A 17169-nucleotide genomic window follows, 5' to 3' on the forward strand; every position below is an offset into this window, starting at 1 on the left:
GAATGAGCGTGGCGCTGCAGGAGCATGGTCAGCTGATGCGCGCCACACCCTACTACAGCCTCTGCTCCCGCTGAGCCCTCACGACGGAGGTACAGCGAGAGATCGTCGGCATCGCAGGAAAACGTAATACACCTCTATGTGCGGTGCAACAGCTAGCCAGAGCCGTAATACATGAGCAACTAAGCGAACCCCTCGCGCGCTTATTGTCGCGCCTTCAGCGTTCAATGATCAGCCGAGTGCGCATCGGCTTCGCGTAGCCCAGGGTAACACGGGTGCGCCACTGCCTTTCGTCGAGCGACATGTGTGGTGATTGCGGTGCAGTGGGGATATTTTAGCACATGATGGTTCGCTGTACTGCATCCGCAAAGTCACCTCGAGTGATGCTCGCGGTTTCACTCGGGATTATCTCGGACAGAATCGAGACGCTCCTATGGCCGCGAGGCAGTGCGCGAACCCGTGACAGGACAATGGGGAGCCTCTGCGCGTTCATCGATAATGCAGGCTTAAAGTCCCACTTGCTCCTCGCCAGGTAGTGCGGGCGTGACCTGAACGCTTCGCGTGTGCTATATTGGACATAAGCTGCGGGTGCCCTAGCCTGTCAACTTGTTCATTGTGTCGCGCGCGCGATCTGTCTGCGATAGGACGTTACGTGTGCGCGGCTATGTATATACAACCATGTAACTGTATTGTAAACAATTGCAGTGGCCGGTCGCGCGAAGGCATTTCTGGACAATGCTCACACACTTGCGCGCGAGCGACGCGAACTTGTTTTCTTCTTTGTCTTTTGTAAATAATGTACAAAGCTCCCTCTGTTCTTTCTTCCTATCGCTCCCCTCTGTATCGGCCCTCGCTATCCTCTCCCTATCACGCGAACTTGTTTTCCTCTTTGTCTTTTGTAAATAACGTACAAAGCTCCCTTTGTTCTTTCTTCCTATCGCTCCCCTCTTTATTGTCCCTCGCTATCCTCTCCCTATCACATTCCTTCCCATCGGCTGCCGTCGAGGTGCTTCAGATTTGAGATAGCAGTCGCCGTGTCCGGTAACATTGTTTTCCTTTTTTTTGGTTATTAAATAATAAACCACTACCACCACCACAACCAAATTAAAGACCAATCACCTCACTTTTCATTACATACAAGATTTTTACTAAAGTAATCGTTAATAGGATCAGGAAGACCTTAGACTTAAATTAACCGAAAGATCAAGTAGGTTTTCAGAAAGGGTACCCTACTTCTGGTCATATTTGTACTCTCAACAAAGTGTTACAAAAGTGCTCGGAATATAAGCAGCCTCTATACACAGCAATTATTGGTCACGAGACTGCTTTGATTCAGTCGAAACCCTAGCAGTAATGGGGACATTGCGAGGTCACGGTGTAGGTGACTGGTATATGAAAATACTGGATGATATCTATAGTGTCTTCACAGCAACCATATTTCTGAATAAAGAAAACGATAAAATTTTCATTAAGAAAGTTATGCAACGCGACATGATCTCTCCAGTGCATGTTTTTAGAGCTTTCTTAAGGTGGTATTTAAAGTCATGGAATGGGAGCAGTTCGGGATCAGGTCCAACTGAGAATATCTCACTAATCTGCGATTGTTGTTGTTGTTGTTGTTGTGGTAACGGTTATTTATTTTATATACAAGAGGAAGGAAAATATGTTTGCCAGCCCCGGTATCTGCTACCTGATATCTGAAGCACCTGAACAGGGGCGGCGGAAATAAAGGGATAGCGAGGAGGAGGTAGAGGAAATCAAAGAAGTGAGCGATACGGAGAAGGGTGGGTATATATAAAAGAAATATATGCACTCCCTACTGGAAAAATTGTACGAGATTTCTACAAGACTGCTGTACGCAATTATTGCTGCGTACACCAACGTGAACGTACAGCCTAGGTGAACGTACAGCCTAGGTGAACGTACAGCCTAGGATAACGTACAGCCTAGGAGAACGTACAGCCTAGGTGAACGTACACCCAACGTGGCCGCACAGCCTACGTGAAGTGTACGACATACATGACATGCATGACTGCGTAATCCCATCACAAAACTAAACGTGTATACATGCAGAGCTGTATGTTAAGAGCTGCCACTGGTCTGTGGGAAAGATGTTTCATGTCCTATTTTCTTCTGTTCCTTGAGGTCTGCTGCATGCCAAAATTTAATCAGTTTATCACCACCTGATTTGCCCATCCCCTTCACAGGTTGAATTGGGAAGTTGCGCTTTCTTGTCATGTATTTGACATCGTCGATCAAGTGCAAACCTTAATATGTAGCAGGAGTGTAATGTCACACAATTTATGTTTGGAGACTCTTCAGTCTGCGTTACAATTCTTGTATTTGCATCAATATGTTTTGAAAATATGTATCGTAGTACTGTTGCATGACAGGTGTGTAAAGAATTAGAGCAGTGCAGAATCTGCATTGGAATAATATGAAAGCAAGGATGCTGCTGTTGGTTGCCTAATTCACTTCTTGTTTACCCATTTTAGTCTTTGGTACTTTCAAATTGCACGCCCAATCCCTTCCTATGCCCTTTTTTTGGTTCGACTTCAGGTAGTGTGACGTCAGCTTGACTGGTTTAATTAACATGTATTTGATACATCTCGGCCGCACCCTAATTGACTGACTTAACTATATTTTAGTATTTGATACATTCAAATATGGCGCCAAGCCATTGGATCACAGTAGACAAGCGGAATTATGAACAGCGTTTAACGATCTGGGGGTGGCACAGTGGTAAAGCGCTTGGCTGGGGATCCAAGGGATGGAGGTTAGATTCGCGGGAGACAAAATTATTTTTTTTTTTTTGAGGAGGAGTCGCACACCTCTTAAGCGTTGCTAGGCAATGCTGGCAGAGCTTGGAGAGGAGGCTGCACAGCTGGCCTTGGCTGTGACGTCACACGCATGCGCAGAACTAGGCTATGTGAAGCCACGCGAAGCTGCAGTCTGATACGCGTAGACAAGCTTTCGCTTCAAAAGGTATGGCATGCAAAAACCTGTGCGTGGTTACCGACCCGAACACAGCGTGAGGATTGTTCGAGACTCAGGACTCAAAAGATGCAAAACAGCAGTGTGATCTTAGAGGACGAGAGACATTGACATAGGAATGCTACCATGCTATAGTGATACTCTGCATGGTTGCAAGGCTCCTACACCACTCCTCATGTTTGTGTTGCGCATAATACTAATATCCCATCTTTAGGCCTTGTGCAAGGCCTCAATCAGTGTTTGCTGCAGTTGTGACAAAATGTTTTGCAGAAATGATGCCCTCCATCAGATATGCCTCATGTGTAAAGCATGCATGCTTGGAAAAGACACATGTGGTCACCTGGATTGGCTTTATTCATGCCATGTCTCAACATGGCTGACACACCGTGGTCACAAAACATCTGCTTTCGGTCCACCAGGTTGGAGCTTGGATATAGGTTCCCTTGTTCTGCTGCTCTTGACCTGTTGGGTTCGGGCTCGGATACAGGTTTTCACTGTGCGACGTCTGCAAAATGCAAAAAAAAAGCAGGACTATATCCCAGATCCAAAAATTCAGCTCATGTCTTTCCAAACATTTTGGGAAAGGGACAAGTAGGTGCTATACTATTATTTGACAACAATTCAATTCAAAAAGTTTCGATTCTGAACTACAGAAATCTGAGGAACTGACACGAGCATACAGACTGTTCAGCATCAGACCCCCACAAAATCTAATACCTCAGTCGAACAGATATTTCAAGGGCCTTCGAACCATCTCCTATCGATCAATCAGATAAATGAAGAGGAAATGAGGGTATTCGTTATAATACATGAAGAAAAGAAGCCAACAGTCGGCGAGGCCAAGGAAAGCACTAGGGATTGTACTTTGTTTTTTTTTTGTTTTTTATATTTTTGCTTCGGTAACCACACAAATTAGTAACGTAATCTGTTTAGGGGAAAGATAAACACAAAATAGAAGGAAAAACAATGTGCCGATGGTGGGGACCGAACCCACAACCTTCGAATATCGCTTTCGGTGCTCTTCCACTGAGCTACATCGGCCGCTGTTCCACCTGCTACTTTCTTACGTGGTAATGTCTCTATACGAACCTTGAGAGTGTTCACCAGCGCCGCCCTCAACCATAGCGGTGGACGTGGAATGCCCTGTGTTACCGCCAGAGTCACATAGAACGTGATCAAGGGCGAGGGCGAAAGCTGTGCTAGAACCCTCTTATGCTACCTTTGGCTTCAAGACTTCCAGAACCGAGACCCCCGTAGGCTACAAGCAGTTAAATGAAGGGGAAATGAGGGTACTCGTTATAATACATGAAAAAAAGAAGCCAACAGTCGGCGAGGCCAAGGAAAGCACTGGGGATTGTACTTTGTGGGTTTGGTCCCCATCATCGTCACATTGTTTTTCCTTCTACTTTGTGTTTGTCTTTCCCCTAAACAGATTACATTACTAATTTGTGTAATTACCAAAGTAAAAATTAAAAAAAAAAAAGACGAGTACCCTAATCTTTACGTCCACCGCTATGGTTGAGGGTGGCGCTGGTGGACACTCTCAAGGTTCATATAGAGACAACATTAATACCCAAGAAAGTAGCAGGTGGAACAACGGCCGATGTAGCTCAGTTGGAAGAGCACCAGACGCGATGTTCGGAGGTCGTGGGTTCGGTCCCCACCATCGGCACGTTGTTTTTCCTTCTACTTTGTGTTTATCTTTCCCCTAAACAGATTACATTACTAATTTGTGTGATTACCAAAGTAAAAATTAAAAAAAAAACACACAAAGTACAATCCCTAGTGCTTTCCTTGGCCTCGCCGACTGTTGGCTTCTTTTCTTCACCTATCGATCAATGACATTTGAACACCGCTTCATGAAAAGCTACAATAACTATAAAGTCAAGAGAGCAGTGCAAAACTGGAGATTTAAACGGCTTTCGAGAAGTAGAAGTGTGCACTCTTGGATATGCCTCAGCATACACGGCTAAAGAATAAAACCAAACCTGAAAGATTATGCAATCCTACATATACGATCATATGAAGATGCACCTCGACTCAACCTTTTGCCTCTGCTCCAGAGTGAAGGAAACAGCTGTTCCTCTACTCAAGGCTTGGTTAGAATTCATGACGGCCTTCGAGCGTTCCTTCCAACAAAGTGTTCTTGAGAAATACCATGTGGAAAGAATGCATGGAGACCTTGACTGAAACCTTTACTCCCAGCGATCCTCGAGGCATTTTTTTAGAAATGAAGCTTTACTTTAATCGCTCCTCAAGTGCAGGAGAAAACTAAAGTTTTCTCACGAATTTCAAAGTGGCAATGACACTAATATAGGGCCACTTCGACCTCCACTTGCAAACATGAGGCATTGTAGCGTTCACACTCTGTGCGGACTTCATTCTACTGCATACAAAGCCTTTCATTAAAGCAGATACAATAAGATTCACAGACGCACTCTTTGAAGCATTGGCTCTGTGGAAACCTCAATCTGACTCGAAAATACTGAAACATTGTTTCAAGTACGACCAAGACAAGTCTCCCGAAGTCCATGCAGCTAACGATGAGCATGGATAGCTGTTGTCAGGTGCACCTTTTAATGCTGTAGTTTATCACCGCGTTATACTGCTGTGGTATAGGCATATTTCAAGTTGTCCCCGTATTCCTCAGCAACATTCCAGAGCATGCCGAGTGCCAAATTGCAGCAAGCATTTGACGGTTAACAGCAAACAAAGCATGTGCAGGGGTTTCTATGAACCACTGTGAACAGTGGTGCAAATGTAGGAAATGGCATATTGTAAATAGGAAGAGGGAGGTACCGGAGGTGCAGTTGTGCCATAGAACACCTGTGCTGCACACATCGATGGCTTGCTGATTTCCTCGGTACATAATGTCTTTAGATGCACGGTGCTGTGGGGAGGGGGTGTCAATTCTGTCTTCAGAGTGGCTCAGGGATATTCGCAGTCAAGTACATTTACAATTACAGCTCCTAGCTCGCTTGGAAACAAGCAGCATTTGATTCTGGAAAGTCAAATTTGTTGGCTGGGGTGCATGCGCTGCAACATGCTTCTTTGAACCATACATGTGCTCACGCTCACCGCCGAGCGCTCCGAGTGCAAACACGCAACTAGGTCACTAGATGTCACATCAATTTTAGCAGTTCTCAATGCCTAAATCCTGTTCTACACAAGCTTTATGTCAATGACAGAAAATGTTGCCAGACGTGAATTGTTTTCAGCCATTTTTCACAGCTGCCTTGTTCATACAGTTTGCAAAACATATCTTTGTTCTGTTGTGGCCAAAGAAAAACAGAAACGCAGGCAGCCAGGAACGTGAGTTTTATTCACGAATGCCTTTGCTTATATAGCCCTTGTCTTGCGCATGCGCCTAAACTGACATCTGATACTGCGCAAAACAGGGGCTATATAGGCCGAGGCGTTGGTGAATAAAACTCGCTTCCATTTCCGGCTGCCTGCGTTCGTGTCTTTCATCGGCCACAACAGAGCAGTTTTGCTAGGCTGGGACTTTTTTTATGCAATAAACCAACTCAGGCTATGAGACGCTGTAGTGGAGTGCTCCAGAAATTCCAATCACCTGGGCTTCTTTAATGTGCACTGATGTTGCATAGCAAACGGCTGCCTTACTTTTCGTCGCCATCAAAATGTGGCTGCCGCAACCTATTAGGCTGCGACTCTTGAGGCAGCTTGTTGATGCTGTTCAGAAGGACTTGACTTTAGAAAATGACCAGGTTACACGTAGTGGCATGTACTTTCCAGGCCAAATTTTGGCCTTTGTCTTGTCCCTGTATGCCATGTGTGCTACCTAGAGTGGAGGGATATTTCTAGAGGATACGAAGTCATAGGAAATGCTGAAAAGCACTCAAGAATCTCAACTGAACCTTGAGTAGAGAAGACTGTTTTCTTCACTTTATAGAACTGAGGTAGTGTCAAGTGGAGACATGTTTGTGAATTCGACCCCAAGGGCAAAATTTGAATTAAAAACTATTCCACAGGCATAACAGACTCATGCCCTAATGTCAAGTCCTCTGAACGTTCAGAAGCAACCTCAATATTCACAGGCTAGCAGAACATGTTTCCCAGGATGCATGAAAAGGCAGCTGTGAAAAACAGCTGAAAACACTTTAATGTCAGGCAATCTCACTGCTGCTGTGATACAGTTAATGTAGAACATGACATATGCATTGAGAAATGTGAAATTTAGTGACCAAATTTGTTTATTAAGGTTTGATTTGAAGTTGCTGCCACACCTGCTCTTTGACCTTGCAGGGCTCAGGGGCAAGGAAAGAAAACATGCATGCTGCTTTGCAACGTATGCACCCAAACAAACAAATTGAACTCCCTGATTGGTTTACAACAAAGCTGGGAGCCACAATGGTCACTGTGCTTGAAAAGCCATGCCTTCTGCCTACCGTGAATGTGTCTCCACAAAACGAGTGAACCAGCCACTTAGACAGCACCGCGAGTCTGAAGACGTCTGTACTACCCTGATATGACAACTAAGCCATTGATGCCTCTAGCACAATGTTCACATTGTTCCAAAGGCTCAACTGTGCTGCTAGTGGGCCCCCAGCTTCCATTATACGTATGTGCTAAGACCAAAAATGGGAAGACTGCCCAACAGGGGGTAATGAAGAGGCCATGTTTGATGTTTCAATGTCCGAAAGAGGGAGGGGGGGGGCTGCCACTTTCAGGCAGTGTCCGATGAGTCCTAATCTAAACATCCTGAGCATACACACATGCAGCAGCAAGCGTGCAATACATGTCTAAAGGTGTACGCCGAGATATCTACAGGCCGTCACCGAGTGTTCTCGCTATGTCTCCATAGCTAAAGCAAAACTGATCTGCGTGCCCACCACCACAGTTTTCTCTCAGCACCATCGGAGTGCTGTAAGTCTTTAATGCAAAACCATTACTAGCCCTTTTACACGTAATGTCGTCTGCGACCGTTGTTGGCTGTGATGGTTCTGAAAGAAGAGCAATCACGCCATTGTTGTGCATAGAGCAGCTTGGTAAGGTGAGGCATGCGGCTGAGCTCAATACAGGAGGATCAGATGGCGTGACATTTGGAAAAACCCTTTAACGTGAAGTGCACCGAGCAGCTGCCCTTAGCTCAGATCGAAAGCGAAGCCAGCAAAGCATCTATATCTACTGTGGCTGCATTAGCTGCGCACCGCTGCCTACAAGAAACGCAGTACACCAACTGTGTGTGCGGACAGCCACACCTACTCTCGCTCAGCTAAAATCTGCTTTGATTGATTTCCTGCTTAGCCAATGATGTCAATGGTACTAGTGGGGCCTCTGATGGAGATGCTGGCAATTAAGACGTGGCTGCTGATTCCTCAGCGCCGGTTTTGCAAAAGCCATTCTTTGCAGGCAGAAGCCCCTTATCGGAACATTTAGGGCAGTGATCGTGCAATCAGAAAGTTCGGTCAAAAATCTGGTTTTCTGGAAAATCAAAGGGTTGGAAGGCAAGTACGCAACATGCCTTTCCCCACAAGTTTGTCCCTGTCTCTGGAAGTCACCATGCAGAGCAAACTTGCTCTTAGTCCTCAAATGTGTATCATAGCTCTGCATTAAGTAGGTTCTGAAACATTGCTCCCATATAGTGACAATTTGAAATGTGCAGCGCCACAGAAGTATGTGATGATCAATTACAGCATTGCAGTTTGTGATAGGCCATGGTTATGCATACTTGGTGTCAAAAGCTGGGATGTCAGGAGGGTAGCCAAAGCTATACCCCCGAAACAATATGCCAGAAGTTCTGGGTTGAACAGGGTTGACCTGGGCCGTCACTCAGCCAATGCTTCACAGAACAGATCTGTGCATACTCACTGCATCCACTTTTGTGAAAAGCTGGATAAACTCGCAGAACAAAGCACAAATAGCGAGCAAATGGTACAATGTCCTGTGTTTACAAGTTGAGTGGCAGTCGATGAGCCCTCAAGGTCACCTAACTGCCAACAAATGAAAAGCAGGCATTGAGCGCTCCATGGAGTTGAAGTTCAAGTGAAAGTATTTTTTGTGAAGTGCCAATTTCCTGTCACGATACTCAATCTCACAAGATGTACGCTGCCCTGCGAATGGCACAGGAGCCCTGGCCCATTCAGGATCATACAGATTATAATCGGTAATTGTGCTCCTACGTGCCTCTTGCTCCTTGAACTGACCAGGGTGAAAATGGGGGCACAATTATCTACAAAGGCACTTTGCAAAACTCAGAGTATCAGCTATCCTGCATAGCGCGATTTCTGTGGGAAAATATTTTTGCAGGTCCTGGGTGCACAGTCACGTCACACATGGATGACGTAGCCTACACCACACATATATGTATCTCCTAGATTTTTTAACAGATGCACACTGCTCAGTCAAGACGAGATGCGCGGGAATGTAGTCAGCACTGATTCTGTGCATCTGCAATTTTTCGCTTTCGTTCTGTTTCTTTCGATAGTTTAGTGGGGCAGCTGGTATGCAAAGCGAAGCGGGGACTCTGGAGTTGAGTCGGCTTTTTCGCATCATGTCACCGGGATGGTGCGTTTCCTCTCCGCAGTGTAATGAATATGTGCAAGAGCACTTGCCGTATGTGGGGCTGCATATATTCAGTACCAGAGCTTGAGTTATTTGCGAACATGCCCATACACATGCAGTTTTGTTGTGGCGCAAAAAATTATTCTGTCAAGACAGAGTATCTTCTAAACGGTGCGTAAACATTGATGTTTGGATTAAGCCATGAAATAGTATACAAGATGTTTCACATAAGGTTTGGTTTATGGGGTTTAACGCCCCAAAGTGATTCAGGCTTGTATCACATAGCGGGCTTAACTTAAGGTACAAAACCTGCCCCAGTGCACGGGCACAGAAGAAGCCAAACCTTCAGTGCTCCCTCAACTGCAACTCAGGCTATCACAGCGCACACCTCATTGCTACGGAAAAAAAGGAGCAAGCGTGCATACTTCTCAGTGCTTTGCCAAGGGCAGCTCCAGGCGGTCACTCGTTTGAAACAGCGCCACCTGCGCTGGCCAGCCCCCCCCCCCCCATTTTTTTATCCGCTCCGCAGTGCTAAGTAAAAAAAAAGGAAGAAGCATACATGCTGCTGTGCGCTTAGCTCGGAGAACAGCTAGACCCCCTCCCACTAACTCTACTCCCCCTTCCCACCCACCCACAATTTATTGAGCGCCCCGGGCAGCTTGAAGCAGTCACTCGTTTTAAAGCACTTTGACAGCCAACCTCCCAGCACTCTTTCGTCCTTCCCGCATAGACGAGAAAGACCTTGCAACCCTTTTCTCACTCCCGCCCAGTAGAATGAAAAAGAAAAAAAAACGCCACGCAGGATATGCAGGAATAATATAGACACGTCACTTTTGTGTCAACAAGGTATGGGTTGCTTTGGCCTGAGCAGAAGATAGGGAGCACTAAAGATTTGACTGCTTCTGTGCACAGTGTGTTAGAGCACAGGGCTCAATCGGCCACCTTTGTACCTTAAGCTAAACCCATTACATGAAACAACTATAGTGCTAAAAAATTGTTTGTTCATAAACTAAGCCACAATTTTTATAAATTCACAGCTTAATTTCAAACATCAACATTTATGTGCCCTTAGAAGATGCTCTTAGTCTTGAAAGCTATTTCTTTTCGCCACTACAAAACTGCAAGTGTGTGGTGTGCATGTGTGCAAATAACTTATGCACTATAAATATGTTCGCAGCCCCACATAGGGTCAGTACCCTTGCACATTTTCATTACAATGAGCAAAACAAACGCACGATCCCACTGCGAAGAAGCAGACTCATGACTCAGTTCCTGTGTCGCTCGATATCAGCAACCCTGCCAAACCACCAAAAGAAAAAGAACGAAAGCTAAGCAAAAATTGCAAACACACAGAATCAGTGTTCACTCCACATTCCCCCGCATCGTGCCTTTTGACTGAGCAGCGCTTTTCTCTCAAGAAAAAAAAAAGAATACAAACTCCACGAGTAATGTGTAGGTGACATATAGTAGCCTAAGTCAATGAAGTATTTTGTGATTGTGCACTGACAACCTGCAAAAATATTCTCCCAATCCCCGTTGCGGCAGAAGTTGGGTGCAATGCTGAATATTTCTGTATTAAGTCGCATGTTATGCACGAATCTTGGGAGGAGCATGCCTTCCTTATTGAAAACCAGAAGGGAAGGGAGGGAGGTTATGAATGGTACCTGTAAGGTTAAGGTGCTCTTAAGCGCTTAATCCCTTTATTAGAGAGAGCAAACCAAGGCAGAGTGGAGCAGGTAATGGATGTGGTCATTGTCACAAGAGATGTCTCCCGGCAGCACCCTATTTCTGCCCCCAAAACAGGTTTTGCCGCCACATTGAAGGGGTTTTCGCTGAGGAGAGAAGCACTGCAGAAGTATTCTGCCAGAACAACCCCATACCGCCATTTACATTTGCTGAAACTTGTGAGTTCTCCCTCCTCACTCACAAATCATGAGGATGTGCTTTGGCCTACTCTCCATGGAAGGGGTATGGTATCGGTTACCTTTAAGCCTCAAAACAATGCTTTTCACAAACACGCACATATTTCAAGGTGGAAGCAAGGCCACCTGTTTCTTGCCACATTTGTCATCATCAGCAGCTCCATTTCAATGAGGACAGAAGCCAGCAACACTTTCCTCAGTAGCTTGTAGTACCTCCGCCGCCAATACAGCTAGCCGAGAAGTAATAACTGCTTGACATGATTCCACATGCACAAATTACATCAGCTTAACACTTAAAATTACAGATAACACTGAATTTTCCCATCCAATTAAACGCTCAACCACTTCCTTCTCAGTTGCCGCAGTGCTACTGGCATCCTGCTACGTGGCATCCCAGCCATGGCGGTATGGCGAAAATTTGCAGCCAGTATGCACTCAAGAACTCTGATCACATGTGGCCGGCCTGCCACTACTCAGAATACTGTCAATCATTTTCAAATGAAAGATGGTAGTACTTATGTGAAAGCAGTGCAATGTCAAGACCACTGAAACCTATATCGACTGCACTGCCACTACTGTGTTCTGCTAATTTAACTTGCAGTCCTGAACCTCAAAATAAACATAAGGAGTCACAAATGCAATAGTAGGTTAGGCAGATAAGAAACTACACATGCTGAAAAATGTCTTCAGCACTTACATCAATGTCCTACTTGCCCATCATAGCACTGTGCGATTCTGGCAAAGGGTATTGTAGAGCTTGAAGAAGCCATTGCTTTGAAGCCACTTGGAGCTTGCTGTAAGGTAAAAAGTACCATGAACCAACAAATTAAAGCGTAATATAGTGCAAGACCTGTGAGCAAGAAATAAAGGCATAGAATAGTAACACCACAATACTGTTTTTTTTTTCTTGAAATGATGCGTGGCATGCTGGTACAAGTCACTGTATGAATCGCCTCTGCCTGTTAAGTAATCCTAGATTAATATATTTTTGGATTCAAACTTTCACTTTAGGATTGAATTCGTTGAAGGGCGACTGCCTATAAAGCCAGAGAAGAAACAATGTTGACATCACCCGAGACATACCAACACTGAAATAAATCCTTTCACTCCATCTCGTCGCCAGGCTGGCAAAAGAACAGGTCAGGCATCACAGTGCCCCTAGTTACAAATAAAGCATTTACTTGATTTTAACTGCAAGTACATTTTAACATCAACCTATCCATAATCCACTAATGCCCACTAGGCGCAAGATCAGGCAAGCTCTCCCTTTATGCTTTATATCGAGTGAGCCTCTTAATTTGTAGTGCAGGGCCTTAATACATGCCTGCAACTACAATACTACTTTTCTAAGAGATGTGGAACTTCATTAGAATCCATTTTATGACCTAAATAGCAGAAATTGTATTTTATCTTGAAACAAGCAGCCCGAAAAAACAAGGCTGTGAAAGGAGACAAGAGAGGCGCTAACTTGCAACATATAAAGCAGTCAAGCAACAATGCAAACCACTCAATCACTTATAAGCAGAAAGCAAAACATGAGTCACTAAAATTTAAGAGCACTTCCCTAATCTAGATATCCCAACTCACTGCATGTTAACACGATGGACGGCTCACTAGCACATTCATTACCTAGTCGTGAAATGCCTTCAGCTTCAATGATTTTCCGGCTGATTTGAAATGGATGACAGCCAGAATGTGCGCAGCTGAAAGAAACTGAAAGCAACCAGTGCATTCTTTACAATGCACAGCCAAGTTTGTACCTCTACCTATATCTACATAAATGGAACCGTTCGGATATTTTAGTGATTCATGTTTTGCTGTCTGCTTATCAGTGACTGAGCAGTTTGTGGCGTTGCTTGGCTTTATATATTTCATGTTTGCGTCAATAAAATTTAGTTGCGAGTTATTGCCTGCTTGCCTCCTTTCACATCCTTGTTTTTTCGTGCTGCTACTTTCAAGATGACGCCTTACCAGCTCATGCAAATTGCCATCCTTCTCAATTATGTTAGTCAAGAAATTTACTTCATTTGGTACTGACCAACACACATGACCAGGTTTGATACAACTTAAAGGCAATCAAAGAGAGAATCACCATAAAGCATGAAAGTTGGCTCAGAAATGCACCTCTCCATGCCAGTGTAGCTTGCACAGACATGAATTTCTGTTGTAAACAAAACACTGGGCTGCTGCAAGGGTGGTACAGCAGAAGCAGAGGGTGCTCCGACAGTAAGAGGAAATATGGCATTGAATCTTGCTATACACGGAGACATGTTGTGGGCTATGCAGCCAAGGTACGAAAGGAAAGGAGACAAGTTTTAGTCTCTTTGCCGAGGAGAGTGGTTTGCTCACTATTTGGGCTAGGCATGTGCAGGCTTGAAGTGAAGGGAGAAAGTTGGAGAGTTAATGCAAGGTCACTAGCGCTGCAGTAACCCCCTCTACATGGCAAGGGAAGAGAGGTATGTTGCCTTCACTTTCTTGCCTAGCTTCAGCTGCATAGCCAGACATTTAACCCTGAGTATAGTGATGTGCTACCGTGTAGAATTGAACATTGAAAGTAGCACAGGAGTACAGCACCATTATTCTATCCATGATAAACAGGTAATACAGGTAAAGAGCACGCTGCGCTCTAAGGTTGCTGACGGCGTATTTACTTATCTTATATTAAAAAAAAAGAAGTTAGTGACCCATAAATATGATACTTCTGCTATTATGAGAACTCCGCAGCTATGTAAATTGCATGAAGAAAGTGAACCTATGGATAGCTTGCACTGACGACTCACTAGGCAGCCAATGGTGAACCAAAAGTAGAGCAAAAATCTGTCTAATTTGCATTCACCATCTTCATCATGAAGGTATTGCAGACACTAAGCACAGTTTACCATCATAGCACTTACGATATCATATCCTATCCATCTATAAAACCTACCCAGATTGTCACATCAGCATTTCAGCATGACTTTCCAAGGGTCATATTATGACACTGACCAAATTCTCATTTAAAAAAAATTATGACCAAATCAGCACCTTTCTCGGAGTTCAGTGCATGGGCGTGAGATATGCTTTTACACTTCTTTTCGTCAACTGCTACTGTTTCAGGAAAAGCGGTCATCAAACTAAGTAACCTGAGTAGAGTTCCAAACAACGAAATTTAGGAGTGTGGTGAGGGGCAGATTTTGTGGCATTGCGAAGGTACTCTACTAATGCTAACAGTAGGCAGCCTTGATTTGATCATGGGGGTTCAACATGCCAAAGAAACTTTGACTTCAAGGGTCAGCCACTGTAGATAGCTCTGGATAATTTCAACCATCTACGCTTCTTTAATGTGCACTGACACTATAAAGCACATGGGCACCTAGCATTTTCCACCATCGAATGTAAAAACCCCAGCTAAGACCGAGCCCGCGTCACCCAGCTCACTAGTCAAATGTCCTAAACGCTGAAGCTGCCACAGTAGGGTGTAGGCAGCCTTGAGGCAGGGTTACATTTGCAGGCATGTTTTGTACAAACCAAGCTTATATAAGCTAGGTATAGCCAAGCTGTGGCTCATGAGTAGCATTAGGCTCTTTGCAAAGTCCAGGTGCAGTTCACGACTGCTTGGCACCTGTCCACCTTTCACCATTCACAGTATTTCTGCATCTAGAGCCAGCTTCTTTTTTTTTTAGGAAAAAACAAAACAAAAATACAGCCGGCTTCTTTGTTATTTCCCCTTTAAGTTCCAAACACCTATTGTTTAGTATCCTTTTGAACAATAAAACAATGTGCCACCTTATGGACAATCAGCTAACAGAGCTGCGCACGACTGTAAACATGCTCATTCAAGAACTTCAATCTGCTTGCTTTACAAATGGGGCAGTAGAGGCATATTAACAGTCGTGGCATGAGTTCTTCACTCTGACCACCTGCTTTGTTAAATGAAAAAAAAGTCATTATCATCATTTACTTTGCTCTTTGTAAAATTGTGCCTTTTTAGTCGAGAGTTCTCATTAAAGGTATGGCAGCTGTTGCTGTAGGCCCATAGTTAACGAGCTGTCTGACATATGCCCGCATTGTACTCGCTTGCTCGTACATGGAGCTGAGCCTTAGCAACCTTTGTGGCGATGCAAAGAGATGTTTGCCCATGCTAACATCTTGGCATTTCCATAATGGCGCAGATCAGTGTCTCCACTCTCACTTGTGCTGTGAGCATTCCTGTCATTAGCACATATTGAAACCAAAAGCGATGGCAGCAGGCAATGTGACATATGCCAGCAGAAAGATGTTCACTTGCTTTTCCTCCGCACATAGTGAATTACAATCCCAGAACTTAAGTGGATTGCCCGCTCCACAACAGAGCACCTGCATCCAGCACAGATTGTGTCCCGACTGTGTTTGGAACTCATGCTAGCGCAAGTAGGTAGTGCCCATGGACTGACAGAGGAATTGCCAGTCATTCTGTGCGCTAGCCTGTGCTTCGTGTACACATGCCGTCTGTTTTAAACCTGTAATAGGTCTGCATTTCTCCTGCTACTTCTTAGAATGGTGTTGACCTCGACAGTTTATGCCATTCTTTCAGATAGTCGAGTGCGGGCAAGCACGGTAAGATTTCTTTGGCACTATTCTCAAACAAAACAAAGACTCAGATCACTGTTTTCACTGTTTCAGAGTTGAGGATTGGCTTCGAGTTCACAAATAGCACAGAAAGATTGTTTCTGCACGTAGTTTTCCAGTCGCACTCTGAGCTGAGGTCTTTACAATAACACCTCCGATACTATCACTCTGAATGGGAAATCAGGCTTGTGCGTTTTGCATGAGAAGAATGCTTCTAGTGATTCTTCTCATGCAAAACGCACAAGGGCGGGGAAGGGATCAGGTAGAAAGAGAAATTATTGAGGAATATCACATTAGAAAAGCAGGCGATCAATGTGTCAGCACCCCATCCCTCTATCTACATGATAATGAAGTGGCTTTTTTAGACACACATGTTTGACTGTCAGAAGGTGATAGTAGCTCTGTACTTAAGCTTGGGTTTTTCATAATAAACTTTAGTTGGAAGTGCAGCATTCGTCCTGTCGTGTGTGTTTTCTTCCTGTCGTTGTTTTATTCGTGCTGCGAATGGGTTTGAACTGAGGTCTTTAAAAGAGATTATTTCAGAATACTGCTGCTCTCAGACTTGCTGTCCTCAAAAGTGAGCACTAGTTCATGACAGCATTTTGCATTCGTAGCAGCGGCAAGTACCAATAGTCCATTATTGCAGAGGGCACAGCCAGCGCAGCAGAGACAATCTACTGGAAATGGAAGGTGCAGCTGAACACATACTTAAGTAAACTTCCAGCCGGTCCTGTTGATTTCGGCAGAGCAATCCAGACTGCTCCATGGAGCGATCTTGGCTCAGCAATCGCTCCCCATCTGCATTTGGAAGATGAAACCTGTGTTCCGGATCTGCATTTGGAATACAGTTGGTCCAAAATGAGCAGAAAAGTATGTTCTGTAAGTGACCACAGTCTGTTATTGGAATTCACCATTAACAGAGTTTTACTATCTACCACCTCGATCTGCTCATAATTTAAGTAGCATTATAAAAGTGTGTGATCCTGCAGGGACCTCCGATCTCACACAAAGGATTCAGTGACGTAGCAGACACAACACACATCAAGAGGTGCCAGATAGTGTAACTTGTAAGAAATGTTATGCTAACTCTTCGTTACTTGCTAACAGAGCAAACAGTATGTCCGTCATCAAACCTTCTTTTAAA

The 17169-nt window shown here is 44.5% G+C and overlaps 1 long non-coding RNA gene across 1 annotated transcript; it reads right to left on the reverse strand.

Annotated features, from left to right (window-relative positions):
- Positions 1–3345: 3345 nt before the first annotated feature.
- Positions 3346–16872, reverse strand: LOC146194634 (uncharacterized). The gene is made up of 3 exons (XR_014705461.1): positions 16734–16872; positions 12136–12232; positions 3346–3496 (listed from the first exon to the last, which is right to left on the reverse strand). It is a non-coding gene; the product is annotated as an uncharacterized LOC146194634 (long non-coding RNA).
- Between the last annotated feature and the right edge of the window lie 297 nt (positions 16873–17169).

The sequence above is a fragment of the Amblyomma maculatum genome, chromosome 3 (genome assembly GCF_055883805.1).
Source record: "Amblyomma maculatum isolate TAMU_Amacu chromosome 3, ASM5588380v1, whole genome shotgun sequence".
NCBI lineage: Eukaryota > Metazoa > Arthropoda > Arachnida > Ixodida > Ixodidae > Amblyomma > Amblyomma maculatum.